The sequence below is a fragment of the Sapajus apella genome, unplaced genomic scaffold (assembly GCF_009761245.1).
Source record: "Sapajus apella isolate SASKATOON/1434 unplaced genomic scaffold, GSC_monkey_1.0 scaffold107, whole genome shotgun sequence".
Taxonomy (NCBI): Eukaryota; Metazoa; Chordata; class Mammalia; order Primates; family Cebidae; genus Sapajus; species Sapajus apella.
The window spans coordinates 5,418,016-5,437,772 of record NW_022437047.1 but is presented as its reverse complement, the minus strand read 5'-3'; positions in this window follow the sequence as shown (position 1 = coordinate 5,437,772).

The window sequence follows — 19,757 nt, the reverse complement described above, 5'->3', positions numbered from 1 at the left end:
TCCATTCTGTAATTTCCAGCATTCCTTTTTCTTTCTTTTATTTTTGAGGTGGAGTCTTGCTCTGTCACCAGGCTGTAGTGCAGTGGTGCGATCTCAGCTCACTGCAACCTCTGCCTCCCAGGTTCAAGTGATTCTCCTGCCTCAGCCTTCCAAGTAGCTGGGACTACAGGCATGTGTCACCATGCCCAGATAATTTTTGTATTTTTTAGTAGAGATGAGATTTCACATGTTGGCCAGGATGGTCTCGATCTCTTGACCTCATGATCTGCCCACCTCGGCCTCCCAGAGTGTTGGAATTACAGGCGTGAGCCACCACACTCAGCTGCCAGTATTTCTTCTAGGAAGTAAAATACCACTGATAATGTTCTGGGAACTCTGGCTGAGAACAGCATAGAGTTGGATCTCTCTAATGTGGTGATGTTGAGGAGTGATATAGTAGTGTCTTTGTTGGAGCCACCTGATACTCTAACAGAGCCTTTGCAAAACAGAGAAGGCAGTAGCTTAGTGTAGCAACAAGGGTTTGCAACTGAATCCTAAAAGGACAGCCAGACAGGACACTGATTTCCACAGTCCAAAACCTTATGTACACAGCAGCGCTCGAAGTAGCTGAGAATACCTTTTGCTAGTTTCACCCTTTAAGGATTTTATTATTTTTCCAAGTAATTACTCATATCTCCATTCAATTACCTCTTACAATAAGAAAAATATTACATTACAATGAAAAATAGAAACTTTATGTGAACTTAAATGACTAGAACTTATTTTTCTGGTCAACATAATCTCTCCTTCAAGGATATTCTGCACAAGACACTGCATTACAAACCAGCAGGTGGCTTTCAAGGATGAAAATCCAAGTGAGGGGAGACAGCGTACAGTCTTAATTACAGTGCCCTGGAGTTCTGCTATACCACAGTGAAAGCTCCTCAGCACGTAGAGGGCTGTCAAGGGCACCTCATGTCTTTGGATGCCAGGACACAGTCTTCCTTAGACAGAGCTGAAAATGTCAATACATTCCAGTTCTTGCTTTCTTTCTTTAGATAATTAAAAACTTTTGATCAGTGCAGAAAATATTGACACATTCCAGTTCTTGTTTTCTTTCTCTAGATAATTAAAAACCTTTTAACCAGAGATTATTATAAGGCTGTGGCTTCTGTTACACTCACCTATTAATTTATTTCTTATACAAATATTTATCAAGCACCAATTGTGCTAGGAATCATATAGAAACTGGGATATAATCATGATAAAGTCATATGTGACCACTTTTCTCTTAAAGAGAAGAGCTGAATAAGATCCCAGGAATTAATCTTTGCACTTTACACCTGGTATATATTCTAATTCTTAAGTAGCACTTCTCCGGGTAGCGAATATTTTAATACATTTGCTGAATTTTCTGATTTTGCTCTTCAAGGTCACCTTATTTTCTCAAACACTGAGAATGCTTCAACTTAGTCAGTCTGGATACGGCTTGGAGTCATCATGAATATAGTCTGTATCTGATGGCCAAGTTCTGATCTAGGCTGCAAGGAGCCTCAAGCTCATGCAATTTGAGGCTGCCTCTTTAGGAAACATAACACAAAATCTCAAGTTCACAATTAGGCATTACATATAATATTAATTAATTAATTAGTTTTTAAATAGAGACGGGGTTTTGCCAAGTTGCCCAGGGTGGTCTCCAACTCCTGGGCTCAAATGATCCCCTGCCTGCCTTGATCTCCCAAAGTGCTGGAATTTCAGGCATGAACCACCCACCATGTCCGACCAGATTATTTATTTAGTATGAGAAAGCATCGCAAACACTTATGCAAGTCTTGGATACCCAGGTTTCTTTTTCTTTTTTTTTTTTTTAGATTCTTTTAGACAACTTGTCAGAAATACTTACATAAAGATGCAATCTGACTTCTCCCCCAAATTTTCTACACTTCTTTTCAAAACTGGCAGCCCTCACAGGGGACTGTGCCTGTGAGTGGCCGTGAAGCTGAAGGTTCAGGCTTCATGGTACAGCCCCCTCTGCCCGTGGTGCTCTATGAGGTAGAGCAGTCAAAGGGCCAAAGGCAGAGTGGAGTTAAAAACAAGAAGCAATTCCAAATCAAGTTTGAGCGAGGACCAAGCAAGTCACCAAAGCTACATATGAGCTAAGTGAAGGTGAAGTTCTGAATGAAGGGAGGCCAGGTATGGAATAAATGCTGGGAATCATGATGCCCGAGTAAAAGACAGTGGGGTAAACAGAGTCTGGGGGAAAGATTTTTTTAAAAGGACTATGATTGTATGTAAAAGGAAATGAAGACACATATGCCTACTGTGCCCCAGACCCTTGAAGCTCAAAGTGTGTCTCCATGTGTGGCTCTGCATCTGGCATCTTAAAACATTCCTATGACCTAATGGGTTGGAGTCAGGCAAGGACACAGAAATGCAGGAGAGGTTATCCTTGCCTTGTTCCCTCCCCCATTGCTCTGTTGTGCATTTAGCATGACTCACAAATAAGCAGAGACTCTCTCTTGCTGTAAAAGAGGCTAGAGGCACTTTCAGGTCCAGGGCAGAAATATGACAGAGTTGCAGAATGCGCCTCAGGCTCTTCAACCTACTGTTTCAGAAACCTACTGAAGTGTAGCCAGTACACAGATCTTGTTCTTAAAAAGCTGTTTCCTCGGAAATTCTGCATCTCCATGAAGCCATAGTCTGCTGGGAAACAATGGGTTTTTTGTTGTTGTTGCTGTTGTTTTCAACATGACCCAAGAAATATCCTCTAGAATCAATACATTGTTTCAAAAACGTTGTGGGAAAAATCTACCTAAAATAAACACTGACTGTCAAAGTTTGGCCTTTTAGGAAAGTATAATAATGCATGTAAGAATCAGGAGGTTTTATTATCTTTGAAAAAATTCATATTATCTTTAAGTAAAAAATGTAAAATTCCAGAGGAGGGATACATAGTAAAGAAATAAAAACTTCGAGTGTTTAAGGGGTAGCCTAAGATGGAAGAGAGGAAAAATAGGAGAACTGTGGGCAAGGGGACGTAGAGAGAGAGAGACAGAGAAAGTGGAACAGCAGGCGAAAGATTCAATAGGTAGTGGGAGGTGGAATCCTCAGAAGAGCCATAGTCACGTGGGAACATTTTTGCGGCAGTAAATAGCTAAATTTTTTTAGAATAGTGATACCTGATATTAAATGCTAACTTACCTCCTCCTCTTTGTTGCCATTGCTCATTGTTACCCTCATATTTTAAGTAGAAGTGAACCATTCTCAACACCCTTGTATTAAAATGTGCCCAGAGAATGTAGTATCAGGAGTAAACCACACCCAGAAACGCAGGAGTCAAAATCAAAAGTAAGGAAGAAAATAGTCCTGGAGACATTGACTAGAAGTGGTCTTGCTTCTAACAAATCATTCACTGCTTTCCCACTGAAACCTCAGAGGATTTGGAAAGAGTTCCTTACTTCCGGATATGTAAAATACAATGAGAGATGCTCCCCAAAGGCTTGAGAATGTGCGGCTATTCAAGCTGTAGTTACTTGACCTTGGAAAAATCACTTTTGCAGCCTGTGGGGTTCACAACATTAACCTTTAAAATGGGGGCCCAGACAAGACAGATGCAATTAGATGAAGTAAAATTGCTGGTATTAACCCAATAAAAACTAGTTTTCCCCACCATAGGCTAAGAAAATAAAAAAAAAAAATCTATATTCTTCTGAGTTATTCCTTGTAATTTTATTTTTAAGAACTACTCAGGTTATACATTATGAGAATTGGGATTATATGCAAATTTCACGTGACAGATACTATTCTTATTTGATTGATTTGGGGATCTTCATGAATATTAGGATAATTTATATATATATATATATATATATATATATGCGTATATTACTTCAGATACATGTGAGTACTTGGATTTTGAAAGGGCACAGGTTTTACTCTGTGTAACATTTGGGAACCTAGGAATGTCTGGAAGAGCTTGGATTTTAATGGTTTTGATTGATTGCTAAAATATACATGTTTATGAAGAAAATACCATGAAATAAGCATAGTTCTTTACTCAAAATTGACTTGAGGTTATTTTACAGGAAAAAGTTGAACCTGTAAATGCAAGAATTGATAAATTGTATACATTAAATGTATTATAGTGCCTTAATAGTAATAATAATAACATTCTTGCACCATATACTTTTATAAATACGTATTTAAGAATTTAATTCTCCCATCCGTGGCATAGTGACATTCACTAGTCTGCCCAAAATCAAAAGGACTAATTGGTTCCAGAGTCTGCTCTTAACTGTCAGACTATAACAATTCTTTAAAATATAATGCTCTGCAGCCTTTGCAAATTGTACATCCTTTGCAAGATGATGTAAATGTGTATTTCTTGAAATACAAAGGTATTCATGAGAAACCAGAAATAGCAAAGCAGATTGGCATATAATTTATGTACATAGGCATATGTGTGTATATCACATACATAAATGCTTTATAAAATCCATTTGTATTATCCTAATCATGGCCTTAATCTTTTAAGTATATAGTTATTATATGACATTTCCAAATAGTTCAATTTTAAGAATGAAGTAGTGTATTTTGCCTTTTCCCTGAGTAAAATTTTTTTAATTGTACCACATCTTAATTTTTTAGGGCATTTTTTAATTTAAAATTTTTGTTTTCTAGAGTTAGAATTACTTATGTGTAACTCTATATTCACCATGTGTTATTATCAGATGCCTTTTTACATTACAACATCCTAACTTTTTGATTTTTATTTCTTTGTTTGGAAGCTTCATTGAACCTCAGATGACCAACAGTCCCAATTTGCCTGGGACTGAGCAGCTTCTTGGGACATGAGACTAGTTCTAAAACTGAGACAGTCATGAGAAAACCAGGAAACTTGATTGCCCCGGACAGTGTCATGATGCTTAATATTAAGTGTCAACTTGATTAGATTGAAGGATGCAAGGTATTGTTGCTGAGTGTGTCTGTGAGGGCACTGCCAAAGGACATTAACATTTGAGTCAGTGGGCTGGGAGAGGCAGACCCACCCTTAATCTGGGTGGTCACTATTTAATCAGCTGCCACCGTGGCAAAAATAAAAGCAGGTAGAAGAACATGACTAGACTGGCTGAGCCTTCCAACCTTCATGTTTCTTCCGTGCTGAATGCTTCCCGTCCTCAAATATCAGACTCCAAGTTTTTCAGCTTTTGGATTCTTGGACTTACACCAATGGTTTGCCGGGGGCTCTTCTGCCTTTGGCCACAGACTGAAGGCTGAACTTTAGGCTTCCCTACTTTTGAGGTTTCGGGACTCGTACTGGCTTCCTTGGTCCTCAGCAGAGGGCCTATTGTGGGACTTCACCTTGTGATCGTGTGAGTCAATACTCCTTAACTAACTCCCCTTTATATATTTCTCTCCTGTTAGTTCTGTCCCTCTAGAGAACCCTGACTAATACAAGTGTGCATAATTTACTCATTATATGATTATAACGTAATTATAAATTTAGAAATATTTCTTATGTTTTTAAAATACTTTATTAAAAAATACTAAGTTCAGCTGCATATTGTCTCTTACCTAGGTCAAAGAAAAGTCTATCCACAGAAGTTCTTCAGTGCTTTCTTTCTCCTGGTAGGATTATATATGAAATCTGCCATGTATCAAAGCCACGAAATTGTGAGAAAGGCCTAGCCTCTGATCCTCTGAAGTTACCATTGCTTCTTGCTAAATGATGCTTTGTAAAATGTTGGCCCAGATCATTCTCTAAAAGTTTTCAGAGCTCTGGCCCTTATCAAGTTCCTCTCTATTGGACTTAGACAAAGCATTCAACTCAAGCTGAGAAACTGAGTTATCTTCATAGACATCCAAGCAGCTGACACCCAGCTGGGAAAATTCCTCTTCCTTGGCACTCTGTGGCAGAGGGATACCATTGCTTCTTGTGCCACCCACAAAATCCTGCCCTCCTCTCTGGTTTCAGAGAGCCCTTTCCCAGAATGGCCCTTCTCTTTCTAGCAAGGCACGGAACACCTGCGCAGTCAACCCTGAAAACCAGATTCAACCCCTTTAAGGGCCAGGATTCTAAAAATTCTAAACGAGAAGAGCCCTGAACTCAAGGATAAAATGTATGATGATCCCTTTGTAGGAGAACTTTATATTTTATAGTTATATTTATATGATATATATTGAAATAAAATTATAGTTTGATTATGAGTTTTTAGCAGCACTCCTAAAAGTGGCACACAGTAAATAGTGAATACTTTAACTCCTAGTTTTAATACTTTTATAAAGTAAATATTTAATAAAACTTCAGTGGCTTTTTCTTCCTGGCTGTTGTACACAGAGCACATCTGGAACCATGTCTGCCTTTTCTCAGAACTAACTAATGAAAAGATTCTTAGGAAGGAAAAAAATGCCGTCTACATATCCATTAGTGAAATCATGTTTTTAACAGTCCTGATGGCAATAATTAATGAAACCACTTAAGGTAGTTCTTTATTTAAAAGACACCAATTCTATTTAAATTTACCACTCATTCAAACTTGGTGTATAAACAGTTTTCTTGCTTGGGAATCTATCTTAGGGTAAATACTGAAAGGAAAATATTGACTTTCATTTTGTATGTAGTTAAGATGTTGCTGGAATTGAGAACTACCAAAGGAATTATAGAAACAAATACAGTCTCTAGAAAGTTTCAATGTAAATTCTAACTTGTTTGGGGCTCTTGAGTGTGTTCATTTTGGCTTCCTAGCAGACACCAGTTTATTTTCTAATTTCTTGCCTTTAAGTTATTTTGCAAGAACTTTAGCACAAAATATGAGAAGAGGTAGGTTGAAGGTGGAAAGCAAATTCTTACTGAAATAAAAGCTGAAAAATGGTAAGTGTGCATCTCCAAAACAGCAGGCATAGACCCATGGAAGATGGATGTTCCACCTTCTCAGGAAACTGCCTCTCATCATCACTGCCTCCTTCAGCTCAGCATTCACTTTATACAGTACAATCTTATAATGAGCATCTGCCTCTTCAGTGCTCCCTTTTCCAGGAACTGGAAAAACTTTGTCTCAAGATAGATGAGTATATGAAATGAGGCAGATGTAAAGTTTCAGGAACTGAAGCAGTTTTCAACTGCTGTGGACACCACAGAGCAGAGAAAGTTGCTCAAGTAGAAGAAGATGGTTTGATAGCACTATTGATTTTTCAACACCCCTCCTGCTCCTCGTCCATCTTTCTTGAGGCAGTTGTATTAATGCCCTTGGGTTTGTGAGACATTCCTGCATGATTAGAATAAATTCTCATTTCCTCAACCTCCAATTTTTAGTTCCCATAACTACACAGCTCCTGCCTTTCTTTCTCTCATGCTCTTTCTCCATCATTGCATTTTAATGCTTGCTATAATTCTAGCAAACATCAGTGTTCTTTATATAACCCTTATAAGAAGACAGGTGCTCCAATTTCTAGGAACCCATTATCGAATGATCTGCATCCCTCTTCAACTTTCGTCACACACATCCTTAATCTAGGCATTAACAGTAATGACTTAAATGATGAAACTTGACCTTAAACATTCCCGCCTCAGACCGCAACCTCACACCCTTCCATGTGCTTTATACTCATTTCTATCGCTTTTGATTTCTTAGTAAACTCCAGGCACTCAGAGGTCAGAAACTTGGACACCAGAGTCAGACAGACTTGGAATTTTATATTACTTATAAATGAAATGATTTTGCAGGGAGAATTACTTATCTTTCTAAGGCTAAAATAATTCAGCTGAACAAAGGGAGTAATATCAGCCTCTGAGGCTGTTGATTATGCAACACAGCACCTGGCATACAGGAGACACTCAATCGATGTTATCTGTGTACTTTTCACATTGTTATTGCTCTATTCATTTCCCCTCTAGCTTATCAAGTGGCTCCTAGTGTTTCTTCCTTCTCTAGCCACTCGTGGATGCACACATAATCTGCATAACACATATTCTTAACATCAACTCTTCTGCAGTCCAGCCCTTGGGTCTTAATTATCAGAGGAAACCCAAACCCAGGATACATTGTCCAACCTATCTTCTGCCTTTCGACTGCCCTCCCACCAGAGATTGAGATTGATAACCACTCCACGTTCAAGGTTTCTAAACTCAGCTTGGTCCCGGGAATGACTTTAAATCCATTTATTTGATTAGCTCCCCCTATCATGTCTATCAATTTCTGTGTGATGCACTTAACACATTCCTTCAGACCTCTATCAAGCTAGTTATCTTATTTATTTACTTATTTTGAGATGAAGTCTCACTCTTGTTGCCCAGGCTGGAGTGCAGTGGTGTGATCTCAGCTCACTGCAACCACTGCCTCCCGGGTTCAAGTGATTCTCCTGCCTCAGCCTCCCAAGTAGCTGGGATTAAGGCACCTGCCACTACACCTGAATAACATTTGTGTTTTTACCAGAGATGGGGGTTTCATTATGTTGGCCAGATTGGTCTCAAACTCCTGATGTCAGCCTTCCAAAGTGCTGGGATTACAGGCATGAGCCACTGTGCCTGGCCGACTTATCTTATTTTCAGCAAACCAATGCATTTAGATTCACTGCAAGCATAATTGTAGCACCACATCACAATCTAATATCTGCAGTCCCACCTACTCTCTCTTCTTTTCATCAGCCATGTGGAATGATGTGTCCACTGTCCCACTGCAGGCTACTATTTCACTCTTCCCAGTGAGCCCATCTTTTCTCACTTTTTCTAGAACTTTACTGTATCAGCCTTCATCTTCATTTTCTTTATCTTCAATCTTCTCTCTTTTCATAGGCTTCCGTCAGCCTTTACAATCTTATTCAGTTAGAAAAATTGTTTAGATAATTCTTATAAAAGCATACGAACTAAATTAGTTAGGATATTTTTGACTTCCACAGCATAATACCTAAATAAAACAGCTTTGGCTAATAAGGGCCGTTTCTTTTTAATTTCACAGATTAAGAAGCACGAAGATAGGGTTCTTACCCTAAACATGGAGATGAGATCTCTAAGGCATCTAACTTTTGACATAGCTATGAAACCTTCATAACAGCCCTGACCTAGACAATGTTTGGTGGTGATATGGATGCATTGTTCCCATTTCTTTTTTTTTTTTTTTTGAGATGGAGTCTCCCAGTGCTGCCCAGGCTGGAGTGCAGTGACATGATCTGGGCTCACTCCAACCTCTGCCTCCCAGGTTCAAGCTATTCTCCTGCCTCAGCCTCCCAGGTAGCTGGTATTACAGGTATAAATACTAATTTTTGTATTTTTAGTAGAGATGGGTTTTCACTATGTTGGCCGAGCTGGCCTCAAACACCTCACCTGTGATCCACCCGCCTCGGCCTCCCAATGTGCTGGGATTACAGGTGCCAGCCACCGTGCCTGGCCCCTCATTTCTGACAGTTACATGCAATTCATGACTAGTACACAAATGCAAAGGGAGAGCTCCCTGAGATAGTGGTTTCTGATAGCGTTGTCCTGCCTCAGTGTCTGTTCCACTGAGCCAATGGATGGGCTCTGAAGTTAGCTGAGATAATCTCAGAGTCAAAAAAACCAATGTTGGGAGCTTGTCTATACTCTCAGAGAAGAATAAACAAAATTAAGAATATCTCAATAGATACAAACAGTAATAGAGAGTAATCACTTTGAGCAAATATGATAGTCATTGTCTGTATCCTCAAGCTTTCATCAATAAAAATAGTAGCTCAAAGTGGACTAAAATTCAATTTTCACACACCATTGGAATAGTGGCTCCTACTAAAAATTAAGATCAATGTATAATAAGGCAGAAATATTTATAAGGGAAACATTTGTGAATATTTGAGTTTTGTATTGAAATTCATACCCACTATTTCTTAAAATGGAAATCCCACTCTTCTCTTTAAACATTTAAATAATTTCTTATTGCTTTAGAACACAGCTGAGATCCCCGACATGGGCAGTGCAGGTAGTACAACTAAGAGCTCAGCATTGATTCTCTGAGTTCAGATTGTGGCTCATCATTAACATGTCTGTATCCTAACCTCTCTAAACCAGATGTTGCTTACCTATTCTAAGTTTGACTTTCTCATAAAGTGAAAAGGAATAGTACCTACCTCATAGCATTATGAGGTTAAATGAGCTAATCCAACTGAAGTGTGGCAGATAACTATCATCAGGGGGTCCGCCACACATTTCAGCTCTCCCAAGAATGTAATTGGATTGCCCTTCACCAGCCTCTTGTTATTAGGTGTGGCCATGTGGCTGACTTGGGCCAGTAAGAGTGGAAGTCATATGTGTTAAAACTTTAAGAACTAGAGTGTAATTTGCCATGTCTTCTTTTCTCCTTCCACAATGATTGGCAGTATCCCCAATGATGACTGCCCACTCATCAAGGATCTCAGAGGCAGGCCAGTATAAAATGGAACACTCAATTGATCAAAAACACACATTAAGCTTGAGTGAGAACTATACCAGTGTTGTTTTAAGTCACCAAAATTTTGGAAACTTTGTTTCTATTATACAACCTAGCCCATGCCGAATGGATGAAAACATTAGCTATTTTCCTCTTAGCACTCATCCTCATCTTCATTGCTCTCCTCCTCCTCATCCTTCTTCACATTAAGGCCTTTTTCTGCCATCCTGCTCTAATTTCATTCTACACTTTAGCCTCTGTTGCCTCTTCTCCCTGCTTCAGTCACAGTCGTCTCCGTCCATTTTCTTAACCAGTGCTGCTTTACACATTTAAGGTTCTAATGTTGGACTTTAAAATTTTATTTTAACTTCCTGGATGAAAACCTCTTTTATCATTTTTAGCTAACACCAACAGGATGTTGACTTTGTCTTAATGGTCTTTAAGCATTTCCTGACACTTGGAAATTATTGGTCTAGAGTCTTTTACAATCAAGTTGATTTTTCTCAACAAACCTTTACTTGCCGTCATCTTTTTCTGTGAAGTGACATCTTTATCTACCATTACTAAAGTCAGTACCCTAGGAGTTATCCATTTTTCTTTTCTTTCCCTTACCTCATATCAATCTAAACTCATCTCTTATAAAGTCTGTCTCTAACATGTATCTTTAATTTGTCAACTTCTCCCATGTGGTTCTTTTCTAATATAAATCAAGCAGCCATTCTCTGTCCTCTAACCATGAAATAATCTCTTTATTGAGCTACACCTTTGCAACTCTTGTCTTTCTCCACCCTATTCTTCATATGGCAGCCAGAGAAATAGTCTGAATGAATAAATAAGTAAATAAAGGTGACCACTGTGTTTCTCCCCTTATGCCCTCTGGTGTCTTTCCCAGGCCCTTGAACTAAAATCCTAAACTCTTACCACCAAGATAGAGCTGGACTGTGATCTAACTTCTTCCTATTCTTCTGGGTCTCTCGTGTATTTGTCTAAGCCCTCACTGGCCTTCTTCCCCATCTCTGAACTGCTAAGGTCCTTTCCTAACTACAAAATTCTAAGTATGAAGTTTCTGCTACCTAGAACGCTGTCTCCCATCCTCTTCACATGGTTGAAGCATGAGTGACCTTGATTATGTCTTCCTGAGAGAGATCCTTCTTAAGTCTCTTAGAAAGAAGATGCCGTATCACTCTATGTCACTGTGGCATAAGCGTGTTATTCATGATGCTTATGATCACCCACACACAGACACTCACAAACACACCCACACTTGTTCTTTTTTCGTTCATGTTGTAGTCTTAGAAACACTGTAAGCAGTGCAGGTTGGGACCATTTCTATTTTATTAACCAATATATTACCAAGTTGTTGAATGAATAAAAGTTGGTCACAATTTCAAAGATCATCATATAATTTTTGCAAAGCATGAATTGTTTGAAACAATAAGGGAGGAATTCTTAAATTCTGCTCCTCAATGTTACCTTTTTAAGCCATATCACAACGTATCAGCTATTGTACATGTATCATCATCACTTCCTGACTGAGAAGTCACCTGTGTAGTCTAGCTCCACAGACTATAGAACTGAAAGCACAAATTGAACTATAAGGATCAAATTTTAATCTAAAAATTGATGTGTAGCATCTGAAACAGCAAAAATATGCAATAGACTTTGAGAAATTCTCTGAAATTCAAAATTGGAAAACAGCATTTTTAACTGAATATATACTGTGATAGATATGGACGGTGCAAGGATGCTATCGAATATATTACAATGATTGTGGAGAAGGAAAAAGTTATTGTTGAGTTCCCCTAAGGTCCTAAGGGATTAACCACCAGATTTCTAGATTTGGAAGGGACCTTAAAAATAATTTGAGATAAAGCATGAGAAATTCCATTGCAAATGCAAAATGCTAAAGAAGCGAATTTTTCTTTAACTGTGTGAAATTGCTTGTGTCCAGCCCAGTCCAATGAAGCATCATTTCTCACCTCTGTTACTCCATCAGTTTCTCTTCCTTCACTCTTACTTACCTGAAGCCGTTTTCTGCATGGAAGTTAGAGTCACCCTTTAGAAGAAAATCTGAATAGACCCCCTCTTCCTTTAAAACTCTCCAGTGACATCTCATTGCACTTACAATCAAAGTTGCGTGCTATGTGTAAGACCCTGTATGACCTGGCTTGTGCCAGCCAGCCGTACATTACCATCTCCCTCAACTCATCCTAATGAACTCTATCACAGGGTACGCCAGCCTCTTGCTCCCACTCCAACCTGGCAACCTTCCTCCTCCCTCAGTGACTCACACCTGGTGTTCCTTCTGCCTGTGTTGTTCTTGCCCAAGTCTCTGACTGGGTGACTCCTTCAATCATTCAGTCCTATTTTGACATGTACGAAATCTCCTTAGAGGTCTAAAATGTCTTCTCCAACTTCTATTCCTACCCAGATACTTGCTCTTAGTCTAGGGTTGTTTTTTTTTTTTTTTAAATCACAAGCTGAAATTATTTGTTATCTTATCCATTGTCCACCTTTCCCACAGAATTCTACAGCATTCTAGCTCCATGAATGGAAGGACCTTGTCTATTTTGTTTGCTACCGTACCTGCAGCTCCTAGACCTTGATCCCATACACAGCAAGCACTCAATAAATATTAATACTTATGGAAAGGAGGGTGGGAGAAAACACATGGACATGTTACATATGAGGACTATGTGTGAAGAATTATTTCACCCATTCTGTCTACCCAGTCACTCTGCACAAGAAACAGTTGGCCATCATGGGTTTTAAGAGAGAGGTCAGTAAGCTCACATGGGGACCAGAGCCCTTCCTCACCACACTGGAAACACCATGGTTCCACTGTTGGTCAGTAGCACAGTATTATTTCTCTCTTGTTACATGGGCTCTGTTACTTGACATCTGGCCCCCTGACTCTCTGTCCTCTCCATCCCCAGACTTAACATTGTCAAAGAGGGTAACTATACATTTCAGTTTGGCTTCAGGGAGTAGTAACAATTAATGTCATTTTGTTAAGGGCAAATAGAATCCTATGAACCAGATCAGTACCCCATATGATTTTAAGGCTTTTTTGAAACCCCTCAAGTCCAATCTTGGCTTCAGCTTACCAGAGGTCAAATGTTTTCATGAATGCTTTGAGTCTGGGAACTATCTGCAAGGTCTTAAGTAATAGACAAAAGATGCATCAGCTTTCAGAGTTGGAAAATGACTGAGAAGAAAGTTGCCATTTGCCCCTTGGTGTAAGCAAAATGAGAAGGAAATTGTTATAGGAACTTAGTGCTGTTGAGACAATATATTTAATCTCTGGAAAATAGAAGGCCTTGTGGGGAGAATGCAGTAACATTGTCGTGCCTCTTGCCACCTTCTCCACAATAAACAGTCTCAAGGCAGAGGAGCAGAAAAGAGGCCTCCGTCAATCAAACCAAAGAGGCATGCCAAAGACTAAAAGGCACATCCCTTAGAAAATAAAAAACACCATAAACCAATGTACTAATTAGGTTTGTAAAGATAGGAAACAAAGTGATTATTTGTCAAGGAATATTGAAATGGGTTCCCTAAATTGGACTGTTAAAAATTATATATAACATATATTCTGAATATAAAAGTAAAATATGACTATTATAAAAATACAACATATTGAAAACAGTATAAAATTCTCAATATCTTAACATATAGAAATAATCATTGCTTATATTTTAATATTTTCTTCCAATAGCTTATTTTCAGATCATTTTCTAATGCATGAGATTTAATAATTTAATACTATTACATCCTACTGTTGTTTATAATTTAATTAGGCATTTATCTGTAGCTACATGTTTAAGTACCTGTCATTTTCTTTTATTGAGTTTGCTTTGCCCATTTATGTAGCTACATCTAAAGAACCGATGAGAAGAAATATGATATGTAATACTTACATTATAAAATTGTAATTCAGTTTTATTCTACATCCTTAATTTGTTGTAATACTGGGGACAATACCTAAGAATATTTCAACTTTATAGAAGTTAATATGTTTTTATCATTATTTAAAATATGATTTATTTAAACATTTGATTATTTTTTTCTATTATAAATAAGCTGTAGTAAATATCTTTATACATAAATCATTATGTAACTTTTTGTATGTAACTTTTGTTATAAAATATTTCAAATAAAAGATAAAATCCATATATACACACTATCATTTGTTCTCTCATGTCACGTGGTCTCTGATACTTGATGATTGGCCCCATGACCCTCTGTCCTCCGTGTGTGTATGAGAAAATTTTTCTGTTCCTGCCATGCACCCATATTTCCATTAATATGTAGTCTTCATTGAGGCATCAAATCTTATCATTCTGTTCATTGCTATATCCTCAGCTTCTAGAATAGTACTCAGCAATACTAGGTATGCAATTATTTGTTAAAATAATAAATTAATTGAAATTTTAGTGTTTATTGTTTTCTTATTTTTGAGAGCTCTTTAGGATAATACACTTTTGTTATGTTGTAAATATTATTCTAATTTCATCATATTCTATTTTTACAGATATTAATTTTAAATTGCATTCCTGTAAATCTAATTCATTTTTGGTTTTCTTATTAGTTTCATTCCTAGAAATTTCTTCCTTAATTTCTTGCACTTTTCTGGAGTAGTTGAGGAACCTCTACCTGGAGGATCTGTTAGTGTGTCTCTTCTAACACAGCTGACACTCCTGCAGCTGGTGGCTCCTCCAGCATCCCATATTTCATTTAGATCCTTTGTATTTTTATTTGTGCTTGTATAATTTCACTGCACTCTTTAGTCCATTGATAGTTTATGATCATATATGGTATGAGGTAGGGACCTATATTTCCTTTTTAAGATAACATTTTTGGATAACGTGAACTTAATTTGATTTAGAATGTCCTTAATTTCTTTTTTTTTTTTTTTAATTCATCAGTGTGTTTCTGGGCTGTTAAGTTTCACTTCTCTTTATACTTGCAACACAGCAGTAAGTGTAATTGCTGTATCATAAAAATATATTTGATTATATACTAAACTGTCTCACATTCTCTCCATATAGTTTAATTTTTCAAAACGACTTTGAGTATTTTTACCTATATATTTGGCAAAATACTCTCAGTGTATCTTTTCTTCAAGTTTGTCTTATTTTATGAATGAAACTGAAGACTCTTGGCAAGTTTACTATATGAAGATTTTCCATTAAGAGAGAATTATATTGTCATTTATTTAAATCTTTACTAATGTCCTTTTTCTGGTAGTTTCATACATCTTTTATTTTAAAAGATGTATGTTTATGTTAATATTGGAAATGGGATCCTATTTGGCCTATACTTTCTAGTCGTTTATCCTCTTTTGTTTATAGATGTAAAACTGAAATCACTTACAGTATCATTCTACTGACTTCTGAATTTTCATTTGGAGCATAGTGACTCAAACTTTCCCATATTGATATCTTTTTTTCTTTATTTTCTTATTGCTAGATCTTGCTCATCTATGTTAACTTAGTTAATATTAACAACAGTAGAAAAGTGGCCTTGTTCTTTATTCTAATGGAAATGAATGCAATGTTTAACTGCTATGACTAATGATGAACATTGAATTTGTGTTGTTAAGTAGATACCTGTGCCCCCTCAATTAACTAAATGGTTTTTTTCAGAAATAGAAATTGAATCATATCTGATTTTTGCTATCTGTGGAGATAAATCATATTACTAAATGCACTAATATCAGGATGTCTTGAAATAATTAAAATAAATCTTATGCTGTCGCAGTGATTTCTGTTACATTACTGTAATCCATTTGCAAGTATTTTATTTAGATTGTGTGCATATGTATATAAATAACATTGGACAATAGCAATTTTCTAAATGAAGATTCTGTCAAACATCAATATAGTGAAATACCAAATGGTCTTAGGAAGACAAAAAGAGGCTGTGATTCAGGTGTTCATGGGAAATGATCTGGAAGTCTAAAGGGGGAGACTGATTGACTTCTCTCCTCCTCACTCCTCTTTTTTCACACTTGCTGGCTGTGGTATCTGCCCCCCACAGTTAGACCCATGTGGTGAGGAATTAAGAATAAAATGGAGGCCAGGCGCAATGGCTCACACCTGTAATCCCAGCACTTTGGGAAGCCGAGGCTGGTGAATCACCTGAGGTCAGGAGTTCAAGGCCAGCCTGATGAATATGGTGAAACCCCATCTCTACCTAAAATACCAAAATTAGCTGGGTGTGGTGGTGTGCGCCTGTAGTCCCAGCCACTCAGAGGCTGAAACAGGAGAACTGCTTGAACCCGGGACGTGGAGGTTGCAGTGAGCCAAGATTGTGCCACTTCACTCCAGCCTTGGTGACAGAACTAAACTGCGTCTCCAAAAAAAGAAGGAAAAGAATAAAATGGGTGGGTGTATATTCTATCCTTTTAATATGGCATTTGAGCAAATACTTGAACTTTTTCTTGTGGAGCGCTTTCCTGGAGTGCTGAGGAACCTCTATTTGGAGAAAGCTGTGAGTGCCTCTCATCTAACATAGCTGACACCCTGCAGCAGGTAGCTCCTTCAGCATCCTGGTAGTCGTGTTGCTCCTCCAGGTAGTCTTTCTTGCCCCGGGGTACTCATGGAGGTAGGGGGTTATACGTCCTTACCCAAGACAAATACAGAGGTCGCCACTCCTTATGTCTCGGTCTCTTTAATCTATCAAGTTTCAGTTTCAGGCAAGTTCAGCCATAACGTTTGGTCTTTCATTTTCCTCAGGACCTCTTCAAGAGAACAGCTATCACAGGACCTACTGAAGCTCCTCTGAATGCCATAGCACTTGGTGTGATGGTAGAAAAAAGCATTTTTGTCCATCTGCAAAACAGGACAACACTGGGCTGGGCATGGTGGCTCATGCCTGTAATCCCAGCAATTTGGGAAGCTGAAGTGGGCAGATCACTGGAGGTCGAGAGATCGAGACCAGCCAGGCCTACATGGTGAAACCCTGTCTCTACTAAACATACAAAAATTAGCCGGGCATGGTGGCACACGACTGTAGTTTCAGCTACTCAGGAGGCTGAGACAGGAGAATTGCTGGAACCCAGGAGGCCAAAGTTGCAGTAAGCTGAGATCACACCACTACACACTCCAACCTAGGTGATGCGAGACTCCGTCTCAAAAAAAAAAAAAAAAAAAAAAAGAACAACATAGAGTTTCGACAATTCTCTCAAAAGGAACTATCTCCTCTTTCAAAGCTGACACTTTTATAGTGTGTGAGTGCTAATGCTGGCAGAAACAGTTTTAACAACATTCAGCTTGTCTCTCTGAGGTGACTTAAAGCTCCTTCTAGGAAGTGGAGGCACAAAGATACACTGTATTTTTCTCAACTTTGGGTCTAAGTCAACATTTGGAGAGAAAGAGTATAATTTGTGAATTCCTATATGTATGTGTATAAGTGTGTATATATATTTGTTCTATATTATATTGTTATAATTATGTATTATATATAATATATATATATAACATTATTAATCATATAATACATACGTAACATAGTGATATACACTCTCCAATATACAGTGGTTCAATTTAGGGTTTCATGGCTTTATAAAAGCAGTATGTACTTAGCAGAAATCATACTTTTAGTACCCATATGGCCATTTTGTTTTTCACTTTCCATACAGTAGATAATAAATTACATGAGACATTCAACACTTTATTATAAAATAGTATTTGTGTTGCGCGATTTTGCCCAACCGTAGGCTAATGTAAGTGTTCTGAGCACATTCAAGGTAGGCGAGGCTAGGGGTATTCCGCTGCTGAGGGGAGAGTTGTCCTTTTTGATAGCACTATTGATGGTATCTTCTAGAAGTACCACAGTCTGCCTAAATGTTGAATTCTGAGGTTTCTTCATTCTTGCTTTCCTTACTCCATTCTTTCAGAACCACACTGCCTTAGCGCCCCAAATAATTCAGGTCTGTATTCCCATATCCGAGTTTCTGCCCAATTGTTTAAGACTCTGAGAATGCCGCTGAGTATAACTTTGACTGGTTTTAAACATTTTTTGTCTTCCTTTTTATTTTCCAAATTTCCTTTAACTGAAACTTTTGTTTTCCCTTTGACATTTGTTATTAAGTAGAGTTGAATTATTTTTGTTGTTTCAACATTTTGAATTTTTTATTATTTTTAAATTTTGAGACAAATGTTGTATAACAATAGGGAAGAAGAGTAGAAAATTAGACAACTTCCTGTTTCTTAACTTCCATTCTATTGGGGCATAGTATTGCATTGACAATTTTTCTTTTTACTAATTCTGTCAAGTTTCATTTCTGCTTTGTTTCTTCTTTTAAAAAAATTATTCCTTACATGTTTTCTTTTTTATTGTCTGCCATTGACCTTAGCCTTTTGTCTCATTTCTGAGTACATACTTTCTTATATTTTAGTGGGAGACGGGATAATTTCTAAGGTGCAACACTAGAACAAATCTCATTTTAAAAGGAGTCATGACTTCTTTATATTAAAAGTGTTAAGTTTGCCCTTGCTAATGCCTACAAATGGCTTCACATGTTCCCACTGAGATATTTTATGATCTCTCTGCCTTGTCTGTGCAGAGGTTTCTCCAGGGCTTGTGTCAAAAAATGGTGGTTGGGGAAGAGGTCAAATGAATCTTCTTCATTTCTTCTACTGACCACATTGGACACAAATTTGTTTTTCTTTTCTGATCGTAGGCTTGAGGGATGACTAGTGTAAATTTATAATAGTATTTCAGTAACTTGGCACCTTGAAGTGAATGAGCAGGAAAGTATAGCCACCCACGGTACTGGGGTATTGGTTCTTAGGGAGCTGAAGCAGGTGCCCTGAGGACTATCATTTTATGTTCATTCTTCCCAGGAGGGAAGCAATGGGTATAGTCACTACCATGGATATGGTCCTTCTGGCTTTCTTTCTGGTACTGCTACCTGTCACATTTGGGACAAGAAATAGCAATGTTGCTAAATTTCTCATTGCTCTATTTTGTATGTCCGAATTTCCAATAACTTACATAATTGGATGCATCTATTATTTCTGTGGTCTGCCCTCATTCTAGTCAATCTATGGGATTGTTGAACTAGAGTCAGAATCATCCTCACTTAGTTCTGAAGATTCTAACCTGTCTTGAATGTTTGAACAATCACTATCAGAAATTTACAAGAAAAAAGAAAAATAAGATGAGAATATATAAAGGAAGGCTCAGGGATTCTGGGTTGAAATGCACTCTCTTACATTTTTTTATCTGTGTAAGCTTAGGCATATTTCTTAATGCCTCTGTACTTTAGTTTTCTTATGTTTAATGGGAATAATGTGAATGCATTTCATAGAGTTATTTTGATGACTAAGTTGATGTATGTAATACGTCTAGTGCCATGCATATTCTCAGTTCTTTCAAATG